The 14,103-nt window shown below is 43.8% G+C and overlaps 1 long non-coding RNA gene across 1 annotated transcript; it reads right to left on the bottom strand.

The window, feature by feature from the left end:
- Positions 1-1,266: 1,266 nt before the first annotated feature.
- On the bottom strand, positions 1,267-3,307 carry LOC133375919 (uncharacterized). The gene is made up of 3 exons (XR_009760338.1): positions 3,128-3,307; positions 2,103-2,270; positions 1,267-1,311 (listed from the first exon to the last, which is right to left on the bottom strand). It is a non-coding gene; the product is annotated as an uncharacterized LOC133375919 (long non-coding RNA).
- Positions 3,308-14,103: the final 10,796 nt, after the last annotated feature.

Raw genomic sequence — 14,103 nt, 5'->3', positions numbered from 1 at the left:
ACCACAATTCCCATCTTTCCTGACTATTGGCAATGCTGACTGAGGCTGATGGGAGTTGTGGTCCAACAACATCTGGTGGCCCTCTAGTTGGGAAAGGCTGTCCTAGAGCATTATTCCATTCCTGTTGACAGAGCTAGGCCCCGGAGAAAGTCTAGCTGTTTATTTTTCAATTCTCTGCTCTGCTTATAATAATTATGCTTTTGAGCGCAGACCACTGGCCATCGCCATCTCTCATCTTGTTGCTTTTGGATTTGCTGGGCTTTAGGCTTGGGCTGAGTCAGTTGGTATTTACGCAGTCAGTCAAAGGCAGTGCAGCTGGGCATTTTGCCAGGGCCCCAAGCTGGCAGAGAGTCCGCCACCCCTACCGCATTACCATTCTCACATTTGCAAAGAGTACCCAAGAAGATCAGACGCGGCATAACAGAATCAATTCTCACTTTTCATGCCCTGCCTCTTTGCAAGATGATGATGATGATGATGATGATTACATTTCTCTCCCACCATCCCTCCCAAAGGGTCAGCAAACAACAAGGCAGCAAACAATACAAGTAAAAATAAAATAAACATTGCAAACATTTTTAAATATTAAGAACATCGAAAAACACTGTAAAACAGTCACAGATCTTCACAGCTAATCATTTCAAGGTTGCTGGGAACAATATCTTTCAGTCATCAAATGTCTGGGTGAACAAGAATGTTTTTAAATTCCTCCTGAATGTTAATAGTGGGGGAGACAGACAAGCCTTACCAGGGTGGGGAATTCCATGATCAAGGAACTACCACCAAGAAGGCCCTGTCACATGTCAGCATCAACAGGACAGCATCCAGTTAAAGGGGTTTCTGAGGTTACCATGCCAAAGAACCCTCAAAATCCTGAAACCAGCATGGTACACAATCCACAGCTTCTTTCTTTATTAACCTGGTAAGCAGCAGCTGCCAATCACTGGCAAATTACATGCCTCAAACTAAACGGTGGTGTAGTAGTTACAGTGTTGGGTTAGGACCTGGGAGACCAGGTCAAACTCTCATGCAGGCATGAAGCTCTCTACGTGACCTTGGCCAGTCATCAACTCTCAGTCTAACCTACTTCATAGGGTTGTTGTGAGGATAAATTGATGAGGGAGAGAATCATGTACCCCACCACCTTGAGCTTCTTGGATAGAGGTGGGATAGGAAATATCATAATTGATAAATAATAAAATAAATTAGAGCACTGTAATGTCAGCCTACCTTAAAGAGCTGTTGTAAGGACTGCTGAGATAGTCTAGCCAGTTGTAAGCACGGCTGAGGTGGTCTGACTACTGAGATATTCTAAATGCACAAAAGTATGAAAAAACACAGTGAAGATTAAGGTCTCATAAGCAATAGCATTGCTTCCAGGTGACCAGTTTATTGGCTATACATTCTGAGTACTTTGCAGGGAGGTTAGATGACATTGTGTCAAGCAAGAGTTATCCCGTACTTTCCAAGTCATTTTTTCCATCACTTTCATTTTTGCCAAAATTCTAGTTTTAGGAGGAAACACATTTGTTGTGCAAGACCTCCCAACCAACTTTCATTGTGCAATGTGCATTTGCTGGTATGTGATTGAATCCCACCTGAAAATACAACAGTCTGGAATTGCCTGAGGTCTATTGGTCAGCTTGTGCCCCTGGACTGTACCATGTCTGAACGCAGAGTGGGTCACTTGATTAAATGTTTCTCACTACAAAATCATCATCGTCATCCTTTCACCTAGAAAACTAGATGCCCTGGGAAAGGATTGTAATCTTTTATGCGGAAGATGGAACAGGCTTGTTCTCTATTGCTCCAAAGGACAGGGCAGGACTGGAATCAACCAAGGCTGTGTGTGTGTGTTTAGTGTGCAGCAGCACACAAAATGGGGAGTTGGAAGAAAAGATGTGCAGTTGGAAAGCTGACAATGTGCAATTTGAAAAATGGGGAAAGGGGGGAGAAAGGAATTAGACATGTTAGGCGTTTGTGTTTATTAAGCACTTAAATGAGAGGCAATGTCAGGGACAGCATGTACACAACTTATATAAGAATAGAATGTGCTCAGTTTGCATGCTTAAAACAACCTGCCTAAACTGTATTAAACATACCTTTTTCTTCTGGGTGAGGTGGCAGCAACATTGTGGGAGCTCCTTGGTGGTGGCAGCAGCTTTGCAGGCAGAGGGATGTCAGAATTGATGCCTTCAGCTGATGCCTTCAATTTCCTTCCCCCCCATGTTCGTCACATGCAGCGCTGTTACCATTCCACTGCAGTTCGGCTTCCAACAAAAATTACATCATTCATCTCATTGTCTGCTATGGCAATTTTTAATCTAATTAATTATGTTATCATTATTTTATTCCACACCATTCATTTCACTGCAAAGGAAACACAATGCAAATTGGAAAGCAAAAGTCTATTACCATTGCCATTATATGACAGTGGAACCAATTACCTAGGGAGATGGTGGGCTCTCCAACCCCAGAGGCACTCAAGAAGCAGCTGGACAGACACCTGTTGGGTATGCTTGAAGTTGGATTCCTGCATCGAGGAGGGGATTGGACTCGATGGCCTTAAAATTCTACTATTCTGTGATTATCATTATTAATATTTATTAGTCACTTGTCATCAAGGTCTCCAATCGACTTACATTTTAAAACATATTTTATAGTATTAGAAATCCATATAAAGCATTCATATTATCATATAAACACCTACAATTACTTATTGTTGTGTTTGTGGGATCGATTTCCATTCTGGGGATGGAACAAATCAGCACACATTGGCAATTTCTGTTCCCCTTTCTGGTTTTGGCTACATTCTCTGACATCTCTATAGGCTGGTGCATGCACACCTACAGGACTCTGATGCTACCAACCCAGTGCTCTCCTGACCCTGCCTCCTCCGCATCTTGCTGGCTGCCGCATCCCCATTCTGGCAAACACTGCACCATTTCAGCAGCGTGTGAAGCAGCGCCTCTGTTGCTACAGAATCTCTCAACATTCAGATTCACTGGATGGCCTCGAGTTCTACTGTTGAGGGTAAACCTTCTCTTCCTCCAACCATACATATTTTTTGCACTTCTACCAGGTCCCCCCTTCTTTGTAAAAATATATTGCAAGTCATTGTACCCACACAGGTATCACTTCCCGTCAGTAGCTTCAGTGACACTCCCTTGCCCTTCTCGGCAACCAAGGATGACTCTCTGACACCTTTAAATAGGTCCTAGATCCCTTCAGGGCCCTTTGAGGTTATCTGCAGTCAGTGCCTTCTCCCTTGTCTCGGCAACATTGATGGTGACGTCTCCTTAGTGAATCTGGTTACTGGAAAGAGCAGCATACAGATAAGAAAATATATGTTCAAGAGTCAAAATAGACTAATTGGCACAGACGATGATTAAGCGTTAGATGCAGCTTTCTTGCCCAAACCTGTAAACGCATCACTAGAGATCTACCTGACCGCCAAAAAGAAACATGTATCTTAGAGCAGACTATCGCGAATTTCAGTTCAGCACTATTATCACCAAGCTGGAAATTGAAGAGTCTCCTTCCCCCAAGCCTCACAAAAAGAGCTGCAATACACAGCCGTAGAATCTATTTCAGTCAGTGTCAGGATCTTCCCATCCTTAGTAACACAGGAACCTGGCTTATATCGAGTCAGACTATCACCCCATCTAGCTCAGTTGTTGTTGTTGTTATGTGTCTTCAAGGTGATTACGACTTATGGCGACCCTATGAATCAGTGACCTCCAAGAGCATCTGTCATGAACCGCCCTGTTCAGATCTTGTAAGTTCAGGTCTGTGGCTTCCTTGATGGAGTCAATCCATCTCTTGTTTGGCCTTCCTCTTTTTCTACTCCCTTCTGTTTTTCCCAGCATTATTGTCTTTTCTAGTGAATCAGGTCTTCTCATGATGTATCCAAAGTATGATAACCTCAGTTTCTAGCTCAGTACTGTCTATCAATGTGTATACTCAAACGTGGCTGGACTCCAACTCCACCCACCCACCCCCAGCACCAACATAGCCCATGGTAAGGGCTGGTGGAGTTGTAATCCAGCAATGTTTGGAGGCCAAAAGTTTGTCACCCCTGTTCTACACTAACCAGCAGCACCTTTCCAGGGTTTCAGTCCGGGGTCTTACTCAGTCTTACCTGGAGATGCCAGGATTGAACCGGAGATCTTTTCCACATTGCTCGTACTCTGCCACTGAGTTATGGCTTTTCCCTCAAGAATTCTGATCCTCCTGGATATTACAGAAGAGAGTGGGAAAGAACGCAGGACACTGCCTCATACTAACAGATCAATAGTCCCTCTTACTCAGTAATGTCTGCACTGGCTGGCAGCATCTCCCCAGAGCTTCAGACAGGAGCTCTGCCTTCCTATCTCTTCCTGGAGTTTCCAGGGATTGAACCTGGGACCTTTAGATGCAAAGTGTGTGCTCTGACACTGAGCTACAGCCCGTGAACTGGTAGAGTGGGAGATGAATGGGTTTACATTGGTATATATAATACACACCACCGAGATCCCAAGGGGGGGGCTCCTTGCCCTCATCTGCTACCACATGAGCTTCTGAAGAGCCACATTACCCTGAGGGGATCAGATGAGAAAGAGAAACATCTTGGGAACTGCCATCATTGAGATATAAGACTTTGGTGCCTGAGTTTGCTTTCTTCCTTATCCGTCCCTGTCCCTTTCTCCTTGTGTCGTGCTTTTTAGATTGAAAGTCTGCAGGCAGGGACTGTCTTGTATTAATTGATTGCATGTAAGCCACTCTGGGAGCCTTTTTGGCTGAAGACTGGGGTACAAATGCAACAAATAAACAAACATGCTAAAGAAGGACTAGAGATTAGAAAGGTGCAGAAAAGGGGAACTACCAGGGATGAATCCCCTGACCTCTGGCTGGTTGCACCACTGCTGCTTTCAGGGAGGTAGAGGGGTAGGGGAAAGGCAGGGGTGGGGTTGGCATAGTGCAAACATGGGCAGAATCAATCTGGTGCTCCCACTGGTGCATTTGCACAGTGACGCAACTGACTGGAGGTTGCACAGTGAGGCAACTGAATGGTGGCAATCTACCATGCTGCTCACTACTGGGAATTATGAAAAATATCAAGGGATTGGGGCACCTTCTCAAAGAGGAACACCATGAGGACCTTTCGCTCAATCATATGCTTTGCACACAGAAAGTCCAGATTTGACCACTGGTATCTCTAGTGAAAAGGCCCAAGGTGAAAAGGTAGGGATACAGCTGTCCTAAAAATTCACTTTTTGACCATTTGTGGCCTAGGTGGAACAAAATGCTACGGGAAGGGAGAAATTTCTCCAAAAATGTCAGGCGCGGGTTGCCATGTATGAAGTCCCCAGGATTTTTTACGCCTCCCCCCTTGCTTTCTAATTTTAAAAAAAATAAACTTCCCACCAGCCACACATTGCATTGTGTTGCTCACAGGCCAATTCCAAGGAGTGTGGCTTGCAGAAACTGGCACAAGAAAGGCTCTCAGCATAGCTCTCTCTCCTGTCTCCCACACTTCCTACCAAGGCCCCCTCCTGGAAATATTTGACAGTGCATAAGTGGCCACACTTTCTGCTGCCCAAGACAATTCCTAAATGCTGCCTCTCAAAGATGCAATCACAAGGACCAAACCGTAGAATCCCTTCTGCATTTTTATTCAAAATTCCAGCATTTCCATCTGCCATAATCGTTAGAACAGTGGTGGGCAACCTCGGTCCTGGGGTACAAATGCAGCCCTCAGGACTCTCTGCAGTCTACACCTTCTCCTCAGCTACACCCTACACCAGCCCTGCTTTGCATCTACCTTGAGTGCTTTTACCTGACTCCTTGAACTCTGATAATGCCCCTCATATGCCTGGATGGAGGTCGAAAGGGGTGTCTGTAAAGCTAGACTACCATACAAAGGTAACATTCATATGTGTTACTCTGCCCACTTTTATATCTGGCCCAGCCCTTCATTGTCATGTGGCCCCTGGAAGGTTTCCCAGAGTACAACACAGCCCTCAGTCTGCAAAAAGTTCCCCACCCCTGCTCTAGAACATAAAGGTTGTATATCATGAGCAATTGCTTTGTTAAGCCACAAAGTGATTACCTTTCCTTCAGATTTGATTTTCCATACAAGGAATATTTCTGCGGACCAATTAGTGTATTACACAACGGTATTTTTGGTAAATGAATCCCCATTTCCAGACAGAAGAAGAATCGCATGAGAAGTGTTTCGTCTACCGCTGGGCGACAATCTAAAGCTTGCCTGGAGCAGTTTATGAATTAGCAGTTCTTTCCTGTGAGTTACAGCTGCAGCTCACAAGATGGTCTTTCACTATGTTAATTAGTTATGAAACTAGTCGTTAATCTTGCCGACGGCTTGCTTTTTTATGACCGGCTTCATTGAGACTCCAGAAGGAGCCTACTCTCCATCAATGGACAACAGGGTCAGACTGTGTAAATCTCACTGTCATGGATGAACCCCGCATCATGCAAGCTACCTCTTTGAAGTCGGTGGGAATGTGGGGGAGTTTGGGTGCACGGAGATGACTAAAGCATTTGGCAATGGACAGTCCATAAAGAAAGGAAGAGCCTTCCAAGCAAGAAGGATGATGCAAAGTTGGGAAAGGGGAGGAAGGGAAACCTGACTTCCGAACTCCCAGACAGTGAAGCGATGTGGCAATTATTATCAGCACCATCTATGACAAACTCCAGCAGCTGGGATTAAGATAATAATATAATGAAGGGGGAAAGCCTGCAACTTCCTGCAGAGATTCTTTCAGGGTGTGCATCCAAGGAAAAATGTACACTGACTTGGCAGTTGTCAATTATTCTGTTGCCTAATTGGCTGAATTCCCACAGGCCAGATTTTTTAAGACACTAGAGCAGCAGTCTTCAGCCTTTTCAGACCCAACCCTCCTTTAGCCCACACATACATTTGGTGGTCGCAACCCACCTTAAGGTAGAAACACATTTACTGTTCTGCTGGTTCCAGTGCATTTCCACCTCTTTTTTTCAGAAAGCGGGCACATGATGCTAGTCAAACCCCGCCCCTTTCACTCTGAAACCTGATGGGATCAGCTTGAGTGCATTCTTTAAACAAAATTCAGCTTCAAACAGATTTTGCAGCTGATAAGTAGATCAGCCCATTGCCCCTCCAGATGTGGCCAATGGAAATGCTTTGCTGTAGGTGACTAGTGTGCTTGCAGCCTCAGATCAGATTACAAACCTGGCAGTGGTTCCCAGCCCACCAGTCGAAGACTAAGGCACTAGAGGAGACCACCTACAATTCATCCCCAGCTTTGCTCATGTAAGGAGTATGTGCATGTTTTCCTTTCGGAGGATAAGGCTATCTTATCAATGGCTATTAGCACAACTATTTCCTACCTCCACCGCCTCTGAGAATTCCCAGTCTGTGGGAATTGCAGGTGGGGAGAGCGCTGTTGCACTCAGGTTCTGCTTCCCAGCTTTCCATGAGCTTCTGGTTGACCATTATGAGAGCAGGATGCTGGACTAGATGGAGCTTGGGCCCGATCCAGCAGGGCTCTCCATGTATTCTTCACTTCTGCTCTCTCTTCTGCTGTTCTCAGTTCTGCTGTATTAAACAAAAACGTTATTTAGCAAGCATCAAAAACAGTACAGTGAAGGTACCTGCCTAATTTTAATAGGCAGGGATTTCCAGAGAATAGATGCTGCAGCGCTAAAAGATTCATTTCTCACAAGTGTGGAACAGACATTGTGGCACTTCTAAAAGTGCCAGTTGTGAAGATCAAAGCGGTCGAGTGGACCAATATGGGGGTCAAGCAATCCTTCAAGGAAACTGGTCCCAAGTCATTGAGGGCTTTATATACTTAGAATCACAGCTTGAATGTGGCCTTTTATGCAGGATTCATCCTGATTTGCCTGCACAAAGCTTATGTGGTAGTTAGATTATGTTACTGAGCATTCATTCTGATTTGTTGCTTGTTGTTGATATATGCCTTCAAGTCAGTTATGACTTATGATGTCCCTATGAATCTTTTGGATATATTCATAGGGTTTCCATGGTAAGAGGTATTCAGAGGTGGTTTACCATTGCCTTCCTCTAAGCCTACGGCACCTGGTATTCCCAGGCGGTCTCCCATCCAAGTACTGTACTAATCAGGCCTGACCCTGCTTAGCTTCTGAGATAAGACAAGATTGGGCGTGTTCAGGGTAGTATGGCTTTAGACTCTGATTTGTTTAAGGGGTGGTTATATGAACAATGGGGATTCGCCCTTCATTCATCCTGATTTGCCTGCAGGGTGTTGGCAAATCTTCCCCTTAATAATTTGTTCATCCCATACTTTTCAATGCATTTCTTCATAACTTTCAAAACTGCAACGAATCCTTTTTTTAAAAAAGTGGATGTGTTGTGCCGGGCTAAGAGACCTTTAATTCACTTAAAATGTGTTGAAGCTAAAGTTCTGGGATGCACTTGAATCCCTCCTGTAAAATAGGAATCTAAAGGCACCCAGAATCTCACTCCTATCAGCAATTATGCTGCAGCATTCTGTACTAAGGGGAGATCATGAAGTAGGGAAGCCCCACATAATTCCTTCCAGAAGTGGATCCTAACAGCTGCTAGCTAGAATTAAGCCCCATTGAGTCCAATGGAGGTTTTTCCTCAGGTAAGTGTATATATAGAATTGCAGCCAGGCAGAGCAGTCCAAACTACAGGAAGTCCTGCCTAATTTACACCAGTGTAACCCCATGAAACTGAGGTTATCATACTTTGGACACATAATGAAAAGACATGATTCACTAGAAAAGACAATAATGCTGGGAAAAACAGAAGGGAGTAGAAAAAGAGGAAGGCCAAACAAGAGATGGATTGATTTCATAAAGGAAGCCACAGACCTGAACTTACAAGATCTGAACAGGGTGGTTCATGACAGATGCTCTTGGAGGTCGCTGATTCATAGGGTCACCATAAGTTGTAATCGATTTGAAGGCACATAACAACAACAACAACAAACCCCAGCCCAACCGTTGTAGGGATTTACATCAGCATAGCCCTGGTTCAGCTGTGACATCTCAACGTCTGCTGGTTCCAAACCTCTCCATCTCAACGTCTGCTGGTTCCAAACCTCTCCATCCTGATGGACCTGTGGTTTGGATTGCACAGTAAGACTTCATAGTATCACCTGCCCTTCAGGTCATGTCGGTCACAAATTGCAGACTTTGGGGTAAATCGAAAACTTCAGGGCTTTTCCTCTATGACCTGAAAATCCTCTTCCTCTCCATGCAGGCTATGTACACAGTTTGGGACCCCATTATCTCATGGAGTGTCTTTCCTATATACATCTATCCGGACCCTGAGATCAACCTCTTGAGGGTCTTCTCTGTGTGCCCCCTTTGAGAAATGTGGCAAAGGTTATGAGAGAACTTTTCTGTGTAGCCCCTCCATTGTGGAATACTCTTCCCAGGAAAGCTTGCCTGGCATTGACTGTGATCTTGCTAGCACCAGGTGAAGATGTATTTATTCTCCCAGGCATTTGGAAGAGCATTGGCCCCTGAGCTTTTGGCAGTTACTGGTGTCATCCTGTGTGGATGGAGAACTCAAAAAGCTTGTTTACATGGTCACTTTGAGGTCACCTGTTTATAGAGTATTCATCCTGATTTGTTTTCAGGGAGGTTAGGCAATGTTGGCTTATTCAATGAGCCCATGTTAAAACACATAGCTTCCTCCAGAGAATCCTGGAACTGTAATCTGTTTAGGGTGCTAGGAATTATAGCTCTGTGGGGGGAAACTACAGTTCCCAGGATTCTTGGGAGGGAACCATGTGCTTTAAATGTATGGTGTGGATGTGACTGGCTCTTGTTTAGCAGACTTTAAGATGTTATGCAAACACATGAAACTTTTTTAAAAAATTAAAAGTTGCTTCTGTTAAACTTTGTCAAAGTCATGGCCCTGTAGACAGACAAATCCAAGGTTTATATACACTCTTACAGTTACCAGAACTGAATATGCAAAAACCTAGATAAGTTTCCAAAAACCAAGCCAGACTGGGGGCTTGTCCACGTCGGAGTTTGCTGTGTGTCTGTATTCCCATTTAATTTGTGTAGTCCACATTATGGGTCTTGATGACATTATCCTCAAACAACACCAATCTCGATGCTTTTCCCCTGTAAATTCAGGTTTGCCTGATAACAGTGGTGGATGGTGGCTCCGTGTCAGTGGGGCAGGGGAATCCACTCCAAGCTTTAGTCCAAACTTTCAAGGAGGTGTTCAAGGTGTTGTCGTGTCTAAGGCTAAGCAGAGTCAGGTGTGGTCAGTGCCTGGATGGGAGACCACCTGGGAACCATATGTAAGCTGCCTTGGGTTTCAATCATGATAAGAAAGGCGGGGTAGAAATGTAATACATAAATATATAAATAAGGTGCTTGGGCATAGCACCCAAGCTATTTTGGCACCTGAAAATTCCAAAAGCTCCTTCCTTTGGTCCTCCCTGGCAATCAGAATAAAATTATAAACAAAGGTAGCAATCCTAACCCCACTTAACTGGGAGCTTGTACCATTCAATTCAGTGAGTGTTACTTCTGAGTAGATGTAGTTAGGACTGCATCCTAAATAACGTGACTCTTTCATGTCACCTAAAATCTGCTGCCTGAGGCACCCGCCTCCCTCTGCCTAATGGTAGAGTCCACACTGTTGGGAAATACTGTTTCGGGCAAATCTCAGCATTTTGTTTCCTGGTTATTGACTCAGAATAATGAAGACATGAGGCCAGGTGTTGTCTCCTTCCTAGTTCTTGTGTACCCATTCCTTGCTTTGCATGGGGAATGTGCCACTATTTACTCCAGGTTCACCACTGTGAAATGAGCTTAGCTCTTTGTTATATAAATTCTCACAACCTGAAAGGAGAAAAGAAAAAGAATGTAAGATATATTACCCCTATCTATACAGAAAAAAATAACATTTTCTCTTTTTAAAATAACAATTTAGATTAAAATATTATGCTGGCAAATAAAAAAAGCTAAAGTTGTAATTTTCTTTGACCACCAGCCACAGTTGCAACCCACATTAAACATTTCAGAATGAATGTTTAAGAGCTGGAATTGCTGATCACAGTTTTGTTAAGTCATTTTAGATGATACAACCCACAGATTTGGATGTGGTGTCCACCAGCCCAACCCACAACCCAGTTTAACCTGAAATGCTTGAGTCTAAGCTAATTCCATTTCATTGAAGCCAACAAAGATACATAAACTTAAACACACATCCACCAGCATAAATGGGTCACGGGTCAGGCTATTAGTATTGACCCAAATTCACATCCTGGAAAACTGAGAGCATCATTTTGTGAGGCTATCTCAGATGTGGCCTTCCTATTGCTTTTATAACTCAACTCCATTTATTTATTAGACTGGTGTGAATGGAAATAAGATGTTTGATGAATAGATTGCCATCATTTGAGGTTATAAAATTAGTCATCTAATCTGGAATTATTCTTTAGAATATCCCAGACACAGAGGGAGTTGAGATCGCATTCTGATTCCTTCCTCATGTTGTTTAACGTGATCAGCAATTATGCAAATTATAAATTTCTACTTTACCAGAAGCAGCAGCAATTACTGTAAAAACCTGGGCATGTTTTATGTCCTGACACAATGTTACCTGCATCGTCTAAAACACAGTAGTATAATTTGAGGGTCTTGGTGCCAATGGAACAAGCTGGACTGCCATGTTTTAAGGGCCAGATTAAGCACTATGCTAAGCACACCACAGAATAGGGACCACTGCCAAATAGTTTCTGTTATTCCAGTGTAGGATTAATTCCTGTTTTGTTTCCAGCTCCTCTAAAATTGCCTGCAGTACAGCAAATAGTGGCTGCTCCAGTGTAGATGACTAAAAAGCACTGACCAGGTTCTCAGCTGCTGGAAATAAATATGCTAGTGAGATGTATACCATTTATTAATTTATTTATTAGATTTATATCCCACCCTTCCTCCCAGTAGGAGCCTACCTTTCCTCCAAGGATCTTAAGATGGTATACAAACCTCATTTTTCCCTTCCCAGATTTCTCCTTACAACAATCCTATGAGATAGGTTAGACTGAGAGACAGTGATTGGCCCAAGGTCACCCAATGAGCTTCATGGCTGAGTGGGGATTTTAACCCTGGTCTCCCAGGTCCCAATCTGACACTCTAAACCACTACCCTACACTGGTTATAAACCTAGGAGCATGTGTCCACATTTAGAATAGTATGGGCAACTCCAATTGTCTCATCTGGGCTCCTGCTGGGAGAAAGGACAGGATATATTTATTTTATTTATTGATTATTTATTGAATTTATTAGTCGCCCATCTGGCTGGTTATCCAGCCACTCTGGGAGACATACAAAATAAAATATCCAATACATTAAAACATTTAAAATCTCAAACCAGACAGGCAACGGGGACAAGATGAAAGAGAGAGAGTAAAAACACCAGGCCACTGGGGTTGCCCAGAGCGTTGTTCTTCAACCTTGGGTCCCCAGATACTTTGGAACTACAACTCCCATCATCCCTGACCACTGGCTGAGGAGAACGCGAGTTGCCATCCAACAGCATCTGGAGACCCAAGGTTGAGGGACACTGGCCCTCGGGTAATGGAGACTACAAGGTTGCCTTGGTCCTGGGTGAACAAGAGGCCTCGGCGATGGGGACAAGATGAAAGAGAGACACCTGGCTGCTAGTGTCGCCTTGGCAACAGGCCTCAGTGAACAAGTAATAATAAATAATAAATAAATAAATAAAATATGAGGGACAATACAGAAAATAGCTGTTAAAATAATCAGAGGAATGGTGCATCAAGCATGGCCCAGCCAAAGTTAAATGCTTTCAAGTTCCATTTATTTCACTGGGAATTATTTCAGCCTTAAGGGTTCTCAATCACTTGTAAAAAATATATAGAGCAAAAAAGAGCATCATGCAAAGCTCTACAATAAATACATAAGAACAAGCCGCACAAACCATCATTAAGTTTCACACAGATTGCAAACTGAGTGCAAAAAAGGGGAATAAGCATTTTAAGGGTGTGATATGCAGGGGAACGGCTCTTACTATGTAAGTTGGAAGCAATAGCCATGAAGCCTAAAAACGTAGGACATCATGCAGACAAGGTTAAATGCATTTAAGTCGCATGAGAAATGGAAATGGACTGCGTTCAGGTCAATTTCGACTTATGGTGACCCTGTGAATAGGTTTTCATCCTAAGTGGTATTCAGAGGTGGTTTTACCATTGCCTTCCTCTGAGGCTGAGAGGCAGTGACTGGCCCAAGGTCACCCAGTGAGCTTCATGGCTGTGTGGGGATTTGAACCCTGGTCTCCCGGGTCATAGTCCAACACTCTAACACTACACCAGATGGCTGTCAAGAGAGAAGTAAACCCAGGCTTAAATCTCTCTTGTATGAACCAATCAGATATTAAAGTGTTTGACTTTAGGTAGATGGTGCCCTTGACTTGGTTTGATTTTAAAGCTCAGAGCTCCTCAAGTGTGGTCATCAGGCCAATGCTAGTGACCAGGAATCTGTTCCTGATTACTGCATTTTGTAGGTGAGCATAAAGTAAGTGATCCTTCTCTACCCCCAACTTTTTGAGGACTAGACAGAGCAAGGAGACATCTCTTGTGTCGGGCTGGGAGGAACCACTTGAATCTCTCTCACCCCTTCCAAGTGCCTCCTGGGCCCCCTGGCCATTTCTTTTTGCTGGAGGATAGAGCATAGAGTTGTGTGTGTCCTGCACACCCTAAACCCACTTGCTACTCTCAGGTGTGGTGGAAGATATTATCACACAGCCAGTCGAGTTATTTTATTTATTAATCGCCTTCTACAGACACGTCTCAAGCAACTTTAAAAAAACAGTTAAAAGCAAAAACGACAGCAGATATATTTAAAACAAAACTAAATTGACAAACATGGCAGAGATCCATTCATCCAAAGCCCATCAGAATGAGAAGGTCTTCAATTGTTTCCAGAAAGTGCAGATAGTGGGTGCCTGTCATATCTCACTAGAGATGCTGTTTCACAGAACAGGGGCAACCACACTAAAAGCCCGGCTCCAAGTTACCGAGAAGAGGGCTTCTAAGATCTTTGGGATTTGCAGGAGAACCTATC

The sequence above is a fragment of the Rhineura floridana genome, chromosome 1 (genome assembly GCF_030035675.1).
Source record: "Rhineura floridana isolate rRhiFlo1 chromosome 1, rRhiFlo1.hap2, whole genome shotgun sequence".
Classification (NCBI taxonomy): Eukaryota; Metazoa; Chordata; class Lepidosauria; order Squamata; family Rhineuridae; genus Rhineura; species Rhineura floridana.
The sequence above is the reverse complement of the archived record's forward strand: the minus strand, read 5'-3'. Positions and strand labels throughout refer to the sequence as shown.